This window comes from Nelumbo lutea, chromosome 5 (assembly GCF_056320005.1).
Source record: "Nelumbo lutea isolate HS-2025 chromosome 5, American lotus-T2T, whole genome shotgun sequence".
NCBI lineage: Eukaryota > Viridiplantae > Streptophyta > Magnoliopsida > Proteales > Nelumbonaceae > Nelumbo > Nelumbo lutea.
In genome coordinates, this window is record NC_142688.1 from 42,937,025 (window position 1) to 42,957,705 (window position 20,681).

A 20,681-nucleotide genomic window follows, 5' to 3' on the forward strand; every position below is an offset into this window, starting at 1 on the left:
ATAGGGTGTATCAAACTCCTCATCCTTGTCCAATTGTGCATTGAATTCAAGTTCCTCATCCATGCCCTCCTTTCCAAAATCTTCCTGCACAATCGAATCAATGGTATCAATAGAGCATATCGAATGGCATTCACTTGGATATTTCATAACTTCAAATATATTAAATTTAACAATCTCTCCGTCGAACTCGACGGAGAGGGTACCCTCGTCCACATCTATTTTGGTCTTGGCCATTTTCATGAATGGCTTGCCTAATAGAAATGGGGCTGAACTTGTGATTATGTCCTCCTCCATCTTCAGGATGTAAAAATCGACTGAAAAAATTAAATCATTAACCTACACCAACACATCCTTAACAATCCCTTCCGGGTTGGCAATAGAACGATCAGCTAGTTGAATAACTACTTTAGTTTCCTTTAAGGGACCTAATCTCAAAGCACAGTAAATCGAGTATGGCATGACATTGGTGGATGCACCTAAGTCTAGCATGGCATGCTCGGTTCATTTATTGCCATTCACACAAGGTAAGGTGAACATACCTGGATCAACACATTTTTCTGGCAAGGTCCTCTTGATAACAGCTGAAACATTTTCTCCAACCCTTACCTTCTCATCGATTCGCAACCTCCTCTTGTTAGTGCATAATGCCTTTAGAAACTTTGCATATCTTGGGATTTGTTTTATAGCATTTAACAAGGGGATTTTGATTTCCACCTTCCTGAAGGTTTCTAAGACTTTCCGCTCATATTCCTCCTTCTTGAGCTTTTCCAACCTACTAGGAAAAGGTGGTATAATGGTATTAGTAATCTTAGGGGGAGGGGGATCGGATATACCTCAATGGGATCCCTGGTTGAACCTTGTCTCTCCTCTTCCTTGTCTCCTTTACCTGCCCTCGTTGGTGAGGTAGGTTGGGGCTACAACTCCTTCCCGCTTCTTAGCACCACTACATTTGCATTTTCCTTGGGGTTGACTACCGTCTATGATGGTAGTTTCCCAGAGTTCTGCGCCTCCAACTTGCTAATAGAAGTAGCGAGTTGGCTGATTTGGTTCCCCAAGTTTTGGATGCTGGCTCTTGTTTCCTACTAAAATTGTTGAGTGTTAGTAGCTAAAGCCATAACTATTTCATCTAATGACATACCTGAACTTGAGGGTTGGCCTTGCACTGTGATAGGTGCTGAAAATTGGGGCTGTCTATTGAAAGCTTGGGGCTGGTATCTTTGTGGTCCTCCTTGGTTTCCGTAGCTCAGATTTGGATGATCCCTCCACCCCAGATTGTAGTAATTAGAATAGGGGTCAAACTTGCGTTGAGGCTGGCCCGGAAGTCCTCCTACGGTATTAACTTGCTGCATCGATCCATCCTGTAGTGATAGACACATATCCGTAGGATGCCCAGAGATTGAATAGACACCACATACCATAGCTGTTTGCAATTGCCCTGCAACCAATTCTCTTACCAAAGCAGTTAAATCTGAAAATTGATTTTCCAAATTAACATGACTTACCACATTAACACGCCTAGTGGTGCCATCTGTTCTTGCTCCGAACTGTTGAGAATTTTTGGCCATGTTGGAAATTAATTCCTTGGCCGCTTTGGGTGTTTTATTTACCAAGGCTCCTCCACTAGCTGCAACTACCATAGTTATCACTAATCAACTGGGTACGATAGCAGTCTTCTTGATAGCTTGAGTTGCTTGATGATTTCTTGGATGCTTAAGTGAATCCTAAGGCTAGTCCACCTCCTCTTTATATAGCAGAGGAAAATGGCTGTTTTTCAACTCCTTCTAGGAGATTAACCTTAGCTAGAAAGTACTAATCTGTTTTGAACTAATCCTATCCTATCTCTTATCTAATGATCTAATCTCAATCTTCTTATCTCTCTAGGATTACATTCAAAACTTTAGATCTGATAAGACTTTCTCTCTCTCTCTCTCTCTATGGAGATTACATTTGAAATTGGGACTCTTGGCTCTTGAATTCGAGTTGGGCTGCTTGATAACTTGGGCTGCTTCAAGGTTCATTTGCGAGTTGGGCTTCAGCTGTGAAATGGGCCTGACTACGAACTTGCTCCAAATTCGGGCCCAGTTTCATACTCGATGCGGACTGGATCTGTCAAAGCCAAAAACATAAAAGTTGTGGGCCTTTCTTTCGTATTTCTAATGCCTCTTGAATTGTCCAATTCGGAGTTTGGAATTGAGAATTATGCCCAGATTACTGACTGTTGCCGAAACTGTGCAAAATCATTTGAATTGCCCTGTTTTCTCCCAATTGCCTTTTTTCGTGCCCTGAATCGAAATACAAAAGTAATGAGTTCATTTAAGTGCTAAATAAGTGTAAAAGAGTGAATATTAGGGGATAAAAATAGGGTATTTTTTAATCTCATCAATTAGCAATGGGAAGTTTGATTTAAGCCATGTTAATGTACTAGGCCAGGCGTCACCCATGTTGGTGTAGTAAGCAAATTTTTCTCAAACCTAGGCAAGAAACATTGGGCAGCTATGAATTTGATACTCAGATTCCCTTGAGGAACATCCAAAGTTTACTTATGTTTTCAAAATGGTAATTTTGTGCTGGATGGCTACATAAATGCAAATATGATTTGGATTCAAGGAAAATCCACATCTAGATATTTGATTACTTTTTCATGTGGGAACAGTCCTGTGGTAGTCAAAATTTCAGAAGTGGATTTCCTTGTCTACCATTGAAACTGATTCATTGCCATCAATGAGACAAGCAAAGACTGATATTGATGAAGAGATCCCAATAGGAATTTGGACTAAAGTAGGAAGAATATGTTTTTCACTCAAACTGTTAGAGTGCCATCCGTGAGTAATAACTCTATTTTCCATTCTAGCTAGGTTCAAGCATATTAATATTAGATATCTATAAATCTATGATGCTCTGGAAACCAAGCAAGGGGAACTTAAAAAGATTCAGACTGATGAGATTAGATTAAACATGATGACCAAGATTGTTGTTGTCTAGAAGTTTGCCCTATGTAGAAACAGAGTAGGTTTTGTAGAGCCCTCATGAGTTGGGAGGGGGGAGTTTAGTTGGGTTTTCCCTCATCATAATGAGGATGAGTTTTCCATTTGTAGCCTTATGGGATCCATGACTTCACAACCTTGCGAATGGTAGTCCCATAGTCTTGTGGGATCTGTAACCTTGCAACGGCATGGGATGATGGTGTTGCAACTTTTTGGATTCATTGCCTCTTAGTCTTGCTAATCTTTTTGATCATAGTTACTTTTATGGGCCCTTGGATGATCGTTCTAACATCTCCACTTTATCTTTCTTCGAACCTCAACCTAGCATAGAATTTGGTCTCACGATTTTCTCTCTGACCTCACAAGCTAGACTCACCCTCCTAACCTTGTGTTCTTATTTGGGCCTCATTGATGGTGTCCTCACAACCTCACATCTCTTGGTATTCAGAGGCTCGTGACTATATGTTGAGATAATTAATTGATTTGGGTATCTTCAAAGATTGAAGTTTTGGAAGTTGAATCATTGCCCTATTCTATTTATTTGTGTATATTATTTACATAGAATAGCGGTGTGCATGAACAAGATTGTATTAGCCATAATAATTAGTGTGATGTGTGAACAACAAGGTCATCCTCTATAACATGGATGCAAAGCTCATCTTCTTGTCATTATTATCCTTTGATAGAGTCCAGAAAGATTGTAATCCCCCTACTTTAAAGAGATAGTGGAATTGTTGTAGACTAGTGTCCTGTGTTTTTAAACATTAAGTTTTTAGAAGAGTTTTCCACGTTAAAAATCCTCCGTGTGTGCTCACTTTCTTGTACATTATTGTTTTGTTTTTTTTCTTATCTAATAGCTTTAACTTTTATGTTAAATGGTTATCGGAGCCTATTTGAGTAAGTGGTCTAATGTTCAATCCTTGTCACTCCACTATAATTAATTAAATTTCAGTATAAGGTGTGGATTGGACTCCCCTTGTTCATGCTTCATGCTCCAAACCCAATAGATTTTCACATGATGGGTTGTGTTAGAGAATAAAAACCTAATTTGAGACCTCACCTTATAGCTTAAGCTTTCAGGTTGAATGGGCTCTTAATGGGTCCAACATACTAAATGATCCTTGGGTCCAGCCATCTTATGAAGGCCCAAGGACTGTGGGCAGATGTAAGATTAGCCCATCAGGTACAATCCTCAATGGTCTTACACTTAACCTCTTAACCCATAATTATCAAACACTGCCCGACAAGAGAGGACCTCTCCCTCGGCTGCAAGGTATAATGTTGCACTCTCTACTCACATGGATCATGATTAAAACATTTTGCAAACATTTTGAAACCATAATATATATACATATATATATATATATATATATATATATATATATATATATGTATATCTCTATATAAATATATTTTGTAAAACAAAATTTCAACGGCTGAAATCAACTACCGGCAGTTTAGGTTTCAATCAAAGAGAGTGCATCCCCGATCATTCACTTTGTCTGACAAAGAGGCTGATCCTGTCACTATGATCTCCCACTCAGATGAATTATTGGACTATCCCAACATACCTAGGTTTTGACCCGTTCTAAGGATCCCACTGATTAGCATATCAAAGACAGGCCAATCTGGCATCTAGTGTAGTATCATAATCGAGTCTATGGGTCAGGTGTAACATTCTAGTTTTTCCCATCTATCTCCAAGGTAGAAGGCAATACTGGAATTTTGGTCCAATTCAGGGTTTCAAGAAACCCCACACTGCATGTACCTCAGGTCTCACCCTAGCAGCTGAGACAAGCCACCCCAACCAACTTGGCAGTACATCAGTTTCAGCCTTGACAGGATAAATCTCCTCATATCTATCCAAAGGCTGTAAAGATTCTGAACTAACACGATTCTCATATGTGTCCAGTTTAAGCGTATTATATAGAAACACACCATAATAACATGAACCAAATATGTACTTTATTCATTTTCAATAAATGTCATAATGTACATCATGCTGATTGGAGCTAAGGGCATACACTATCTAACACCTAATAAAGCAAGTTTATGATCACAAAGTTCATATGTGTTACGATCTCCTGATCAGTCCCCATGATGATCAACTTGTCCTGAATTAGTAGAAGCAGGGGTTGAAGCGACATTCCATCCTGGTTGTTAGTGAAAAAAAATGCAGATAGGAGCCAACCATAACGCCTTTCAACTTGGTCATTGTCCCGGTAGACGAGAGAGCATTTAAGAACAAAGTAGCTCCTTAGTAGAGACATGACACGGTCAAGTGCGGTTGCTGCATTTGGGTTTTCAATGTGAAGGTGCAAGGTAATCTCTAAAGCCGAGAGGTACGCATCAAGGCCAGCTCTAGATATGATCTCAAACACATCTTGTTCTGTAGTGACTTTCAAGGCCCTAGGTAGCACTGACGCACTTGCAAATTGCATGGCCACCAACATATAGTTTTCTTCTTCTTTCTCATCATTTGGGGTTTCAAAATGATTACTAATGATTAAAGCTATTCAAGTCATGGCTGAGCTGGTCCTATGAGACACGTGGCCGCCCAGCTATCACCCTGCCACATCATCCTACTCCAGCCACATCGGCCTAGCTCGACCGAGCTATACTACTACTGTGGCCCCCCGTCTTATCCTTCTAGCCACGTCAACTACACGTCATGCGAATGAGCACAATTGTAGATAAGGAGTAAGGAAAGATGACTCCGCTAGGGAATGGGACTCTATCTTGAGTACCTCGGCGGCTAACCTCACCCCGACAACCCTAAAAGCCCAATCCAGCCAGGATACAGATCTTTGGCTATAAAAAGGCACTCCATGCTCGAGGTAAGGGATCCTACTTTTGAGACCAGTACTTCTACGTAGCTCGGACCAGCATCCTCATAGCTTGACCCACCCACCCACCCACCACCTCTTACTGACTTGAGTGTCGGAGTACTTACCCAGAGATAACTCCTCGGGCCTCTGATTTCTTTCCTGATCACAGGTCTTGAAGCACGGCCTCATCCTTGTAGCTCGGCCTCGCCCTATCAGCAAGGACTATTTGGGTGCTCTCCTCAGTTTGTGCACCACCTCGGATTGAGCAGCATCAGATTGGCGCCGTCTGTGGGAAAGTACAAAAAGCCACCCCAAAAATCTTTTCTTACCGCGCAATCAAGAAAGCGACCAAGATGCCCAAGAACTAGTCCAAGCGTTCAACAGGCCGATCCCCATCTTGGGAGTCTCGCCACCGCAGTTCTCCACATCAAGATATTCCATAGCCCCCAATTGCGATTGATCCTGAGCAATTCCGAGTAATGCAAGAAAAAATTGACAAGATCTTCAAAATGATGGAGAACCTAGGACCCGTAGCACCCCCTAGAAAGACATGCACGAAGGATGGTCCTCATCGCGAGGACCCTAAAGTGTGCCGAATAGATAAGGGCATAGCGCGACCCAACCAAGAAAAGCAGGATACAACAAGGTCGGCCCCCTCCATCCGTGGATCCCGGCTAAAGAGAGGCTCAACAGATTGGCGCAACTTCACGTGGTCTCCGTTGTCGAGTCTAGCTCCGTGAAGGACAGTGCAGTGCGCCACAAGAGGGAAAGGGCGATGCACACTGTGGCTCTAGACCAAAGGGATGACAAGATTCAAGAACTCTACCAGCGCTTAGAGGAGTTAGAGCGCAGCTAGAGAAGCATGACAACAGTTGAAGATCGGTCAGTTCCACCATTCGTGCCCATGGCCAAGGAGTCACCCTTCTCCCAGGAAATTGTTGACCAGGTACCTCCCACAGGATGTTGGGTACCCCCACTTGACAAGTACAATGGAAACACTGATCCCGCCAACCATATCGAAGCATTAAAGGCTTAGTTAATGTTGCACGGATCCTCCGAGGGCTTGATGTGCAAAACCTTAGTGGCCACTCTCGCAGGTCCAGCCCTAATTTGGTATTCCTCCTTGCCCCCACGCTGAATAGTGTCGTGGGAGCAACTGGAGACCCAGTTTCGTGCTCAATTCACAATGAGTCAAAAGCATTGGAAGACCTCAACCAGCCTCATGCAGGTGTGATAGAAGAAAAATGAGTCCCTCAAGGATCCTGGCCAGATTCAATAAGGAAGCACTATAGGTTAGGAACCTGAACCAGTCTGTGGCTGTCACCTCTATCTAGCATGGCCTCCGCCCATCCCCATTCAACTTTTCCATCCCCAAACACCCTACACAAACCCTAGCTACGCTTGAGCCATGCATAGAAGTATTTCATTGTAGAAGAAGCATAGACATAACTACGGGCTGAGGAAGAGAGTCTCGACAAGAGGAGAAGATTATAAGAGGCAAGACCACCGACCCGACCACAAGCCACGGACACCCCTGCCAACCTATCGAAACTTCACACTGCTCAATATGCCATGGTCTAAAGTGTTAAGGCAAATCCGTGACCGTAACTATGTTTGTTGGCCTGAGAAGATGAAAATGCAAAGCAACAAGAGGAATCGCGAAAAATATTGCGAGTTCCATAGTGATCATGGCCAATACATTGAAAACTTCTTCGACCTGCACAACCACATTGAAGACCTAATCAGGCGTGGATACCTCGGCGGATTCATCAAGAGCAAGAACCCGACACAGAAAGAATAGCTTACGGAGGATGCTCGATTGCTGCCTCGAGCTCCCCCTATTGGTGTGACCCACATCATATTAGGTGGAATCACTACAGGAGGGGAGAGTAGCTCGGGGCGCAAGAAGTATGCACGACTGTGCGAGATTGACAATCGGGGCAAAAGAAGAAGCGCGGCTAGATCATCACATTCACCGACGATGATCTCCGTGGAGTTCAGACCCCACATGATGACGCCTTGGTCATCATGACCAAGGTGACCAACTTCGAGATAAGACGGGTCCTGGTTGACACGGGTAGCTCTACTAATGTACTCTTCGAGGATGTGCTTGAAAAGATCGAAATGGACAAAAAGTGCCTCACCCTCATTGACCATTCCCTAATGGGCTTCTCTGGGGAGTCCCTCCTGCCCATTGGGAGAATAGCTCTTCCCTTACTAATTGAAGATGGTGACATTACTACGATGACCATGGTGGACTTCACTATGGTTCGTTGCCCCTCTTCTTACAATGCCATCCTTGGTAGGGTAACCCTTAATGCTCTGCAAGCTGCAGTCTCCACATTCCATCTTGCTATGAAGTTCCCCATTGAATATGATATAGGGGTAGCACGTGGTGATCAAATAATTGCATGGCAGTTTTATCTGCTCTCCTACTGAGGACCATGACCGGCCACAGAAGGACAAAAGCTTATAACTTCCGAGATGAGGTGAGGACATGTAATGGATAACCAGTCGAAGACCTCATCCAGGTACCGCTCAATGAAGGAGACCCCAAGAGAAGAGTCCAGGTCGGCTCTCTCTTAAATGACCACCTCTGGGAAGAGCTTGTATAGCTACTAAGAGACCACGCCGATGTATTTGACTGACGACAACAGATATGTTGGGGATCGACCCCGAATTCATTACACTCCATTTGAACGCTGACCCCCGCTACCGACCTGTCAAGTAGAGGAAGAGGAATTTTGCAACAGAACGGTGGAAGGTGATTGCAGACGAAGTACAAAAGCTACTCGATGCTGGCTTCATTCGGGATGTCAAGTATCTCGACTGGCTGGCCAATGTAGTAATGGTGAAAAATCCAACAGGAAGTGGAGAATATGCATCGACTTCACTGACCTAAACAAGCCCTACCCCAAATACAACTTTCCTTTAACAATGATCGACCAACTTGTTGATGCAACAACGGGCCTTGAACTCCTAAGCTTTATGGATGCCTTCTCAGGGTACAATCAGATCCGAATGCATCCCGATGACCAGGAGAAAATAACCTTTATCATCGATCGTGGCTTGTATTGCTACAAGGTCATGCCCTTTGGCCTCAAGAACGCTAGCGCAACTTACCAAAGGCTGGTGAATGAGGTGTTCAAGGATCAGCTCTGCCGAAATGTAGAAGCGTACGTCGACAACATGTTAGTGAAGAGCAAGAAGGCCGAGCAGCACCTTGCCGACCTAAAGGAAATCTTCAATACCCTCAAGAAGTATAAGATGAAGCTAAGCCCGACCAATTGTGCTTTCGATGTCGGCTTAGGTAAATTCCTGGGGTTCATGGGGACACAAAGGGGGATTGAGGCAAACCCAGAGAAAATACAAGCCATCCTGGACATGCAATCTGCTCGAACCCACAAAGATACACAACAGCTCACCGATAGAATATTTTCCCTTAGCTGGTTCATGTCGCTGTGGACCGGTGTCTACCCTTCTTCAAAGCCCTCAAATGACTGAAGGACTTCTAATGGACCAAGGAATGTGAACAGTCATTTCAAGAACTAAAGCAATACGTAAGTTCGCTGCCTCTCTTCACCAAGCCGAGCCCAGGGGATGAGCTATTGCTTTACCTCTTAGTCGGGGATGAGGTCGTCAACTCAGTATTAGTCAAGGAGGAAGGTCGGGTATAGAAGCTGATTTACTATACCAGTAGAGTCCTTGGTGGCGCAAAAACCTGATACTCTAACTTGGAGAAAATAGCTCTGGCTTTGGTCACCTCAGCAATAAAGTTTAGACCATACTTTCCGGCCCACACTATTCGAGTGCTCACTGACCAGCTGCTTAGGCTGGTCCTCCAAAGGCTGGAAGCATATGGCCACTTGATCAAATGGAGCATGGAGTTTAGTGAGTTCGACATCGAGTATGCATCCCGGCATGCGATCAAAACTCAGTCCCTAGCTGACTTCATTGCCAAATGCGCATTCATCACAGAGGATCCTACCCTATCGTCGCATATATGGACCCTACACATGGACGACTCATCCAATCAACAAGGCAACAAAGCCGATCTTATTCTCCTCGGCCCAGATGACACGATGTTAGTGCATGCCCTCAGGTTCGAGTTTAAAGCATCCAACAATGAGGTTGAGTATGAGGTTATGATTGTCGGGCTACGCCTCACCCTAGACCTGGGAGCTCAAAGAATAGAAGCCGTCAGTGACTCTCAACTAGTTGTTTACCAGATCTAGAGACAATTTGAGATGAGAACGTCCATGATGGCTAGCTCCCTAAGAACCGACCTTGGCAAATCAGCATGGTTGGACACCATGGCCCAGTCGACCATCACGTAGATAACTCTCCTCGTTCTCCTGGTACAACATGACCCATTATGGGTGGACCCTATAGCACGGTACCTCCGCAAAGGCACACTTCCAAAAGATTGGATAGAAGCAAAGAAACTCCAACACACATCGGCCCGGTATTGCCTTATCTAGGGTCAACTCTTTCGACGGTCACATACTCTCCCCTACTTGAAATGGCTCTCCCTATTCGAGGCAGACTATGTCCTCAAGGAGATCCACGAAGGCATTTGCGGAGACCATCCTGGTGCACGCACGTTGGCACACAAGGCACTCCGACAAGGTTATTTTTAGCCGACGATGAAACTGGATGCGACTCAATTGGTTTGGAGATGCGATAGTTGCCAGCAACACTCCAATTTCCACCACAAGCCTGTAGTTCCCCTGAACCCAATTACCAGCCCATGGTCATTCGCACAATGGAGGATGAACATCCTTGGCCCCTTTCCCACTGCGATTTCTCAGAAGAAGTTCCTTTTGGTGGCGGTGGATTACTTCACCAAATGGGTAGAAGCCGAAGCTCTAGCATGCATTACTACGCATAATGCCTAAAATTTTTCCTGGCAACGTATTGTCTGTCAATTTAGTATTCCATGTATCATCATCATAGATAACAAGACACAGTTCATCGGCCGAAAGTTTGAAGCCCTCTACTTCGACCTAAAGATTGACCCTCGGACCACGGCTGTACACCAACCCCAGAGCAATGGGCAAACCGAGTTAACTAACCGATCCTTGTTGCACGACCTGAAGACTTGGCTAGACCAAGCCAAGGGGAGGTGGGCTGAGGAACTACCGAGCATACTTTGGGAATACAGGACTACTCCGCGGGCAACCACTGGTGAGACCCTCTTTAGTTTGACCTATGGGGCCGAGGTTATGGTTCCTGTAGAGATAGGTTCTCCAACCCTCCAGACCGAGCTCTTAGATGGAGACTAGAACGACGAGGACCTCCACGTAGAGTTAGACCTAATCAAGGAAGCCTGGGTCCGAGCATATGTCAGGATGGTAGCACAACAGCAGAGGATGGCGACCTCATCCTCTACAAAGTCATAGTACCCGCGCTCGGAGAAGGAAAGCTTGGACCAAATTGGAAAGGGTCGTATAGAGTCACCAAGGTCCTGGGCCCAGGCACCTACAGGCTCGAAGACCAAGATGGCGGACCAATATTGAGAAGTTGGAACTCGGGAAATCTCAGGATGTACTACTAGTAGACTTGCAAGTAATAAGAGTTTCCTACCTTTTAAGCTACAGCTCTGACCCCAAGGCGCACACACGCCCACCTCACACACTACTCATACACATGCTGAGCCGCACCTCCAATGAGTTGACTGCGGTTGTCCCTGAACGGCTGAGCCCATTACGCCCAGCTCAGTAGCGTATCACCGACTAAGCTACCCGACTCAGCTGACAACGGCTGAGCCTAAACGTGGAGGAAGAATGCCCCTACCCACTAAGGCTTGAGGGCGGTTGAGAAACTCCACACTTCCTCCAGCTTAACGTTCGAGCTAGTTGGGAAACGGCTATCCCTAGAAGGTCCCCAAAGGCTCCTATGACCGGAAACTAAGCGCCCCATGGTTGAGAACTCGGAAAATGAAAGATCTCAGGCAACTCCACCTCGATCGGCACAAGACCGGGGATGCTGAGGCATAACTTGGTTGGCTATGCCTCAGCCAACTACACCTCGGTTACGACAAGACTGGGGATGCCAAGGCATAACCCAGCCAGCTATGCCTCGGGCAACTACATCTCAATCAGCACACAACTGGGGATGCTGAGTTATTGCTCGGCTAGCTACGCCTCGACCAACAAACTAAAATCACAGGAGTACAAAGAGGTTACCCAAGGCACAACCTACCCTAGCTAACAGAAAATGGTACAATAAGGCCAATAGAAAATTGAATAATAAGATGTCGAGGCATAACCCAGCCCAACACACAATAGCCCGGCTTGACTTGCCTCGACTGGGGAAAGAAAAAGGCACTAGGATAGCAACATATGGGTAGACAAAAGAAACACTAAATATTCAACTCGAAATCATTCATTACATTGCTTAAGGCTTGGCATACTGAGCCCCAAAAAAAACTCAAAACAACAGAAAAAAGAGAGAGAAGGAAGCCGCTCAATTCTTGGTGGTAGAGTCAGCAACACAATTAACAACTTCGACCTCAACATCAGCTCCCTCAGTGGATCCTTGCAAAGAATCCAGATCCAAAGTACCCCAGCCCTCTGACTCATTGGCCAAGTCCAGATGGCAACGAAGGATCATTCGACAAAAGAGGTTGAACCTAGCTGCAAAGGAAGCTTTGGTGTATTCGTCCATTTGCAACTACATCTCCTCTGATGCCTTGTACTGGCTGGCTACCTAGTCGGTAGCCTCCTGCCTCAACCTATCTCGCTCTGCCTTAAGCTCAGCAATCTCTCGCTTCAGGTCCCGGACAAGGCTGGTCTGCCAAGCCAACTATACCTTTAGCTCGGCAACCTCCCTCTTAAGAGCGATCTCTCCCCAGCAGCCTGCAGCTCGGCCAACTGGGCCTTCTACCATAGATACTCAGACTGTTCCCATTTGTACGACAACTTGAGGTCTCGAAGATAATCAACCAGCGCGATCGCTGCACAAGCATTTTGTAGACGAACATGATAAGTATAACAAGAAAGAGAACGAAACACAAGGAATAAGAAAAGGAGACTTACCTGTGCCACAAACCATAGTAGCGCACACTCTAGTGCTCCGCTGCCAACTCCAATTGATTCCCAAGCTATTGACACTGTCATGATTCCCCGTAATAACTGCCTGGGTACCCCAGGCATCTCCAGATTTTTGTCCAAATGAACTGACCACCTTGGCACGTGCAGACCCGTGCTACTGCCAGTCTTAGTTAGCGACGTGCCTATCGGATGACGAACCCCTTCAGGGTCGACCACGACAACGTCGTCCTCCTCAACCTCCCATTGTTGGACTCTCTGTTGCCGACAAGCCTCCCTTATTCGTAGAATGTGGCCATTCTCCTGTCTTGGATTGAGCTTCCGATTGAACACTGGCTAGCTCCTATCTTTGTTGAAGTGCCTTCATCCTGTGAACAATCTCTTCCTCGCTAACCATAGTTATACCTACAACACAGGATACCCAATGCAAGTAAAAGGCAGGCAAGATAAATTTAACTCGATGAACGAATAGTAAAGGAAACTGACCAGCCACCCTCTTCATCATCCCGACGAGCATCAACATCTCCGAGGATGTGTACACGATAACGTCGATTTCATGAATCATGCTCAGGGACTCTCCTCCTAAGTGAGTGTTGACCATTGGGGCTGTAGTAGAGTCATCCTCGACTCACGCAACTGTGTAGGAAAAGGGGGACCCTTTGGAATGTGCATGAAGAAGAGCGACTCCTAATAGTTTTTCACTGAGGAAGGGGCCCCGACTAACGACCGAATATTCCACCGAGTGGAGAAGTTATAGTACCCCTGTTGATGGTGTTTCAGCTGGAGAGTAAAGTTCACCATCACCAGGGTTAGCTCAACATCACAGACAACACAGTAGGACATAAGTCCAACAAGGAACCTAAATGAGTTTGGCATCAGCTACATCAGCAACACCCTGTACCAGTTTAGCACCTCGACGAACCCCTCGCTCAATGGGATCCTCAGCCAAGCCTCCAAACTGTGTTCATAAAGACATAGTTCACCGAGCCATATCCCCGGGCACCAAGACGCAGGGTGTGGTGCCAAAATGATGACTTGACTATAGAGAAAGCTCTGCTTCCATCTCGGAGGGACAAGCCTTAGCCTCCTCAACTTCGGCAGCCACAAAATCTCTCAGCTCAGGCTCGTAGTTCAAGCCGTGAGAAGAGCTAGAACCGGAACTACTAAAGGACCCAAAAGAGGAAGAGGACTGATGAGATGAAAAGGACATACCGGGCAATTCACAAGAACTGAGGAGCAACGACCACCAAGCTATCTGCCGTGTTAGTTGCCGAGCTATACACTGTCTTCCCTTTTATAACCATCAAGGGAACAGACCAAGACAAGATCAACGGTGCAGATGAAGAACCTCTAACAATGCCGCAGAAGACCAATCGAAACGACCAATAACGTATGACGGAAAGCCTCAAAAACCGATGTGGCATCCTCCGCAGGCAGCAGTTATGCCTATTAATTGCACCGGTTCAACTACACTACTGGTCCAATCTTTGATGCGGAGACTGAAGTACTGGTCCAACCTTCGAAGCAGACCCTCGACTAGGCCACTCAAGTCCTCGGATAGGCTGCTTAAGGCTACAAGGCCACACAATAGTCTGGTTGAGGACTCCCCTCCTCGAAAGCAGAATTGGGGGAGTGGTTTGGGAACCGAAACTTCGGTTCTCATTTTAGTTTTGCAGCCAATGAGCGAAAGACTTCTAGACAACGACTGACATGGCATGGACAAATCATGACAACTTTAGTTTCACAGCTCGGCAACCCTGAAAGAACCCGTCTTCACAGCCCAGCACCCCGTGGCCGAACATCACAACCTCAGTTCCAGAGCTCGGCCTCCAAAGTCAGCAAAAGGCCTTTCCTCATCATACGGCCCAGCTAAGCCTCGATTTCGGAAGGATGGCACATCAAAGCCGAGCATGACACAAACCCCTATTCCAAAATAAGGATCCAACTCCAAATCTCGATTAACCATGGTCGAGCATCACCACAGCACCAAAGCTTGACTTCCACTTGGAACCAAAGTCGTTCCTCAGCCCCAACAGGATGGACTCGGAAGCTCAGTTTGAAACTTTGGCCCTTTGTCAAGCTACACAACCGCACAACATTTCGGGGAGTGGTTCAAATTCCGAAGTCAGAGCTTTTAGAGTTCTGCAGCCAACGATGGGAAGATTCCTCGGCCATTCCCCATATTGCCTGGTCAAATTGAAGAAACCAAACCCCACTGGGTAAGGAGATGAGAAAGCCTATTCTAGTCTCGTTTAACAACGAACACTACAAGAAATTATGTCATTAGCGACCAATACTTAACGTCTGTTGAAAAAAAAACTGTCATTGTCAGACATTAATAACATCAAGAATAATGTATCATCGTTATTACTCCACAAAACATTGCTATTTAGCGACCAGTTTCAATATCCGTAATTACTGATCAACTAGTTTCGTCATTAATCATAAAATATTAAGTTAAATACCTAAAATAAAAAGTTTCCCTCTCCTTGGAACTCGGGCACTCCATTATTAATTATTAATAAAAGGGAAAATCTATGATGTGGAAAATATATCATATGGGAAGAGTTTTGACTAATCAAAACCCATCTATAAATTTTGATAAATAACACCTGATGATTGGCTACCACGTTTATGATTCCAGCTGTGGTCAGAAACTTTTTAGATATCATATCTTTTCCATATCATAGTTTTATAGAATAGATAAATTTCTTCCTTTGATAAATCCTCTTTCAATTGATAAATAGTTAGGGTGTTTTAATATATTTTTTTAATTTGGATACTTTGTTTGTTTATGCAAATTGATTGAAATGAGATTTAAAAACCTTACCTCATTGCTAGCAACTTGATCGGGGATTGATTCCAATCGGCAATTGATCTTATCAAGATTTCAGTCTTATTAAAATAAATTTGAGTTCCATCCTGCCTATATTATTACGTTGATTCAACATGCTCATTTTAATGAAAGTCAAAGGAAGTGAAAAGGTAAGGTGTAAGCCTATTAAAAGGCTTGATACCTTCCTACATAATCATTCAACATAAAAGCTTAAGTTATTAGATAAGAAAAAAATAATCAAAACAATAAACAAGAAAGTGAGCACACATAGGATTTTTAACGTGGAAAACTTATAAAAACTTAATGGAAAAAAACGCAGAACACTAGTCTCTAGAAAACTTACACTCTCTTTAAAACGGGGGATTACAATCTTTCTAGTGGCTTGAAAGGTAATAGGAGTGTGAGAAGTATAAGAGGAAGAGGTAGAGGAAGATTTGCAGCCTTTTCTTAGATCTGCTGGGGAAGCACGGTTTCCAGCCTTAATCTCAGTCTAGATTTTCAAGGTCGTGTTTCAGTTGGTTAATTTGTACGCCCTCCTCTTGTTTTGGTGTGCTGAGTTAGGATAGTACTTCTATCCTATTTAGGTTGCTTTTCTCTTTGGGTGGTTTTTTGGTTCTAGCCTTGGTTGAGGCCTGAAGAGGTCTCCGAATGCCTGCCTGTCTTGGAGCTTGGTGGTAGAGGCTTGTAGAGGCCTCATTTGTATACTTTATGTTTTTCTTTTATGAGCTTTCAAGGTTGTGAAGTCATAATCCCATAAGGCTACAAATGGCAAAGTCATCCTCATTATGACGAGGGAAAACCCAACAAATCAAGAAGAGAGAATTCTGCACCCTGCGAATACTCTCTTGCCGCCTCCCTGCTCTTGTCGCCCTGTTTGTCAGTTCGATCTCTAGCTGTGGGAGAAGTCAAAATTGGATCTTGACATCAGTTCTTTGAGAAATGACTGAAAAGGGAAGCTGTGCTCACGTTCCATCCTGTTGTTTCTTGTGAATGACAGAGTTCTTGGGAAGAACACTGCTGATTCTGCTCCATCCTGTACTGCGCCATCTTCAGTGGGAGCAGTCTTTGGATCCTTCCTTGGGCGTGAACACCTTCGTTGGGAGATATTACTTCTCCGTATCAGGTATTATTCTCTCCCATTCCTTTTGGTTCAGATCTGGTTCAATTTAAGGTTCAAGATTGATCCTTGAAAATATGATTTTCTAAATAGGGAATGTGATTCCCAGTTGAAGGAAGAGAAAAATTTTTGAAATTCGCCCCTTATTCCGCAATCTTTGGGCATCCATGGGATGGATCTCTCAACCCTTCAGTGGTATCAGAGCCAGGTCCAAATCTTGAACCATTCTATTTCAGATCTGAACCTGCGCAATTAGGGAGAAGGCGTTCTACCCAATTTGCGCAGATTTGGTTTTGGGAAATTTGTTCCCAAATCAGATGGGCAAATAATCTGAAATTAATTTTAAATAAATCTGATTATTATTTAGAATTGTTCTTTATAATTTTCTTGATTTATGGGTTGTTCGTACAAGAGGAGATCGAATTCTTGGTTTGCGCAGGGAACCTACGTTTTTGCAGTTCTTGATTTATTTTGGGTCTATAAATAATTTTTTGCAACCAAAAGCAGCCTAAAGCTCAGTTTGAAAAGAGTAGACACAAATATAGATGTAGGGTACAAAATCTTGTATTTTGTATGTATTTACACTACATAATTGTATTTGTACTCTTTTCAAACTGCGCCAAAGTAGTTAGTAGTACTAGTAAGTAATTTCTTTTTTTTGGGGTTTCTCGTCTTTGCTGTGGAGTGAAATTTTTTTAACCAAAGAAAAAAAAAGAAGATATTTTCGTTGGTAACAAAGAAAAAAAGAAACAAAAGTTTAGGTAGAAGCCTACCTAATGGCCGGTAGTGGTTGTCATCAAACTACATTTCACATCACGCATTCATATGTCATTAGCATCATGGACGAGCCTCTATATATTTTATAAATTATGAGATTGTGAGCCGTGAGAGAGAGATTATCTTTATTCTAACTATGCAGCTTTCTTTCTAGTTCTGGTCTACAGTGAGTATGGCTTTTAAAGTTGCTCAATCCGAAGTGGTGTATGAACTAAGGAGAACAATCAGGTAGTCCTTGTTGATAGGGTGAGGCCGAGCTACAAAGATGAGGCTATGCTTTAGGACCTGTGATCAAGAAAGAAGTTAGAGGCCCAAGGAATTATCTCCAAGTAAGTAATCTGACACTCAAATTAGTAAGAAGTGGTAGGTGATCGGGCCGAGCTATGAGGATGTTGGTCCAACCTAAGTAGTAGTAGTACTGGTCCCAGAAGTAGGATCCCTTACCTCGAGCATGGAGTACTTTTTTATGCCCAAAGATCTGTATCCTGGCTGGAGGTACTCGGGATAGAGTCCCATTCCCTAGTGGAGTCATCTTTCCTTACTCCTCCTTATCTATAATTGTGCTCATCCGCATGATGTGTAGTTGACATGGATGGAAGGATAAAACGGGAGCGACAATAATAGTATAGCTAGGCCAACATGGCCACGCTAGGATGACATGGCAGGGCGATAGTTAGGCGGCCACGTGTCTCGCAGGACCAATTCAGCCAAGACCCGAACACCACTCCCCTAGTTTTGAAGTTGAGGAATTAAGTAGTCCAATTCGTTCTTCGACTGAAGAACTTCAAGTTGATGTCTAGATGGGTTTCTGGCCCTTTTGGTGTTCCTCGGTGAAGGTCACAATTTTGAGAACTAGGCAATATAGGGAATGGTAGAGGAATCTTCCCATTGTTGGCTACAAAACTCTAAAAGCTCTGACTTTGGAATCCAAACCATTCCCTAAAATATTGCACAGTTGTGTAGCTTGGTGGAGGGCCTAAGTGTCAAACTAAGCTGTTGGGGCCGAGGAACAACTCTGGTTCCAAGTGGAAGTCGAGCTTTGGTGTCGTGGTGATGCTCGGCCAAGGTGCACCAAGATTTGGAGTTGGATCCATATTTCAGAATTGGGGTTTGTGTTATGCTCGGCTTTGACGTGTTGAGCTTCCAAAATCGAGGCTTAGCTCGACCGTATGCTGAGGAAAGGCCTTTTGCTGAAGGTTGGAGTCCAAGCTCTAGAATTGAAGTTGTGATGTTCGGCCATAGGGCACCGGGCTGCGAAGATAGGTTCCTTCGGGGTTGCCGAGCTGTAAAACTAAAGTCATCATGATTCGTCCATGCCATGTCAGTCGTTGTCGAGGAGTCTTTCGCTCGTCGACTACAGAACTTAAATGACAATCGAAGTTTCGATTCCCAAACAACTACCCTAGTTCTACTATCGAGGAGAGTCATCAGCCAGACTACTCCATGGCCTTGTAGCCTTAAGTAGCCTATCCGAGGACTTGAGTGGCCTAGCCGAAGGTCTGTGTCAAAGACTGGACTGGTATTGCGGGTCTTCGTGTCAAAGGTTGGATTGGTATTGTAGTTGAACTGGTGCAATTAATAGGCATAACTACTGCCTACTTAGGATGCCACATCAGTTTTCGAGGCTCTCCATCGTACATTATTGGTCTGTCGATTGGTCTTCCAAGGCATTGTTAGAGGTGCTTCATCTGCACCGTTGATCTCTTCTCAGTCCATACCCCCAATGGTTATAAAAGGGAAGACAATGGATAGCTTGGCAACTAACACAGTAGATAGCTTGGTGACCTTCGCTCCTCAGCTCTTGTGAATTGCTCAGTATGTCCTTTTCATCTCATCAGTCGTCCTCCTCTTTTGGGTCCTTCAGTAGTTCCAGTTCCAGCTCTTCACATGGTTCGAACTACGAGCCCGAGCTAAGAGATGTTGTGGCTGCCAAAGTTGAGGAGGCTAAGGCTGGTCCCTTCGAGATGGATACAAAGCTTCCTCTACGGGTAGGTCGTCGGTTTGGCACCACGCCCTGCGTCTTGGCACCTGGGGATATGGCTCGGATCCGAGCTACATATGCTATTCCCATGGAATACCAAATGAGGTGTCCACTTCCCGGGGAGATGGCCATTGATGCTCAACCCGGTGAACTATGCGTTTATGAGCACAGTTTAGAGGTTGGGTTGTGGTTCCTAATGAGCGAAGGGTTTGTCGAGGTGCTAAACTGATACAAGGCGTTGTCAGTGCAGCAGATGCCAAACTCCTTTAGGTTCCTGCTCGGACTTATGTCCTACTGTGTCGTCTGTGATGTCGATATGACCCTGGGGATGGTGAACTTTATGCTCCAGCTGAAACACCACCAGCAGAGGTACTATTACTTCTCCACTCGGTGGAACATTTGGTCATTAGTTGGGCCCCTTCCTCTGTGAAGCACTGGAAAGAGTCATTCTTCCTCGTGTGCATTCCCAAGGGTCCCCCTTTTCCTGCCAAGCTGCGGGAGCTGAGGACAACTCTGTTGCAGCCCCAATGTTCAGCGCTCACTTGGGAGGAGAGGTTGGCCCTCAACATGATTCAAGAAATTGACGTTATCGCATACACATCCTCGAAGATGTTGATGCTCGTTGGGCTGAGGAGAGGGTGGCTAGTCTGTTTCCTTTACTATTCGTTCATCGAGTTAAATTTATCTTATCTTCGTTTTACTTACATCGGGTATCTTGTGTTGTAGGTACAATTATGGTTAGCGAAGAATAAATTGTTCACCGAATGAAGGCACTTCGACAAAGACAGGAGCAAGGCGATGTGCAACCGAAAGCTTGCCCTAAGATAGGAGAACGGACACATTCCGCGAACAAGGGGCTCTTCGGCAATAGAGAGTCCAGCAATAGGAGGTTGAGGAGGACAACATTGTCGTGGTTGACCCTAAAGGGGTTTGTTGTCCCATAGGCGCATCAGTAACTAAGGCAGGCAGTAGCTCGGGTCTGCACATGCCAAGGTGGTTGGCTTGTTTGGATGACAATGTGGAGATGCCTGGGGTTCTCGAGCAGTTTTTGCAGGGAATCATGACAATGTCAATAGCTTGGGAACCAATCGAGGTCGGCAACAGAG

The 20,681-nt window shown here is 44.7% G+C and overlaps 1 pseudogene across 1 annotated transcript in view; it reads right to left on the minus strand.

The window, feature by feature from the left end:
- The window catches only part of LOC148852007 (caffeic acid 3-O-methyltransferase-like), a 63,535-nt pseudogene extending 55,354 nt beyond the window's left edge, over positions 1–8,181 (minus strand). The window contains exons 1-2 of the transcript XR_016099417.1: positions 8,102–8,181; positions 5,084–5,483 (exon numbers count right to left, since the gene is read on the minus strand). The product of XR_016099417.1 is annotated as a caffeic acid 3-O-methyltransferase-like (transcript). The remainder of the gene's footprint in view (positions 1–5,083; positions 5,484–8,101) is intronic.
- Between the last annotated feature and the right edge of the window lie 12,500 nt (positions 8,182–20,681).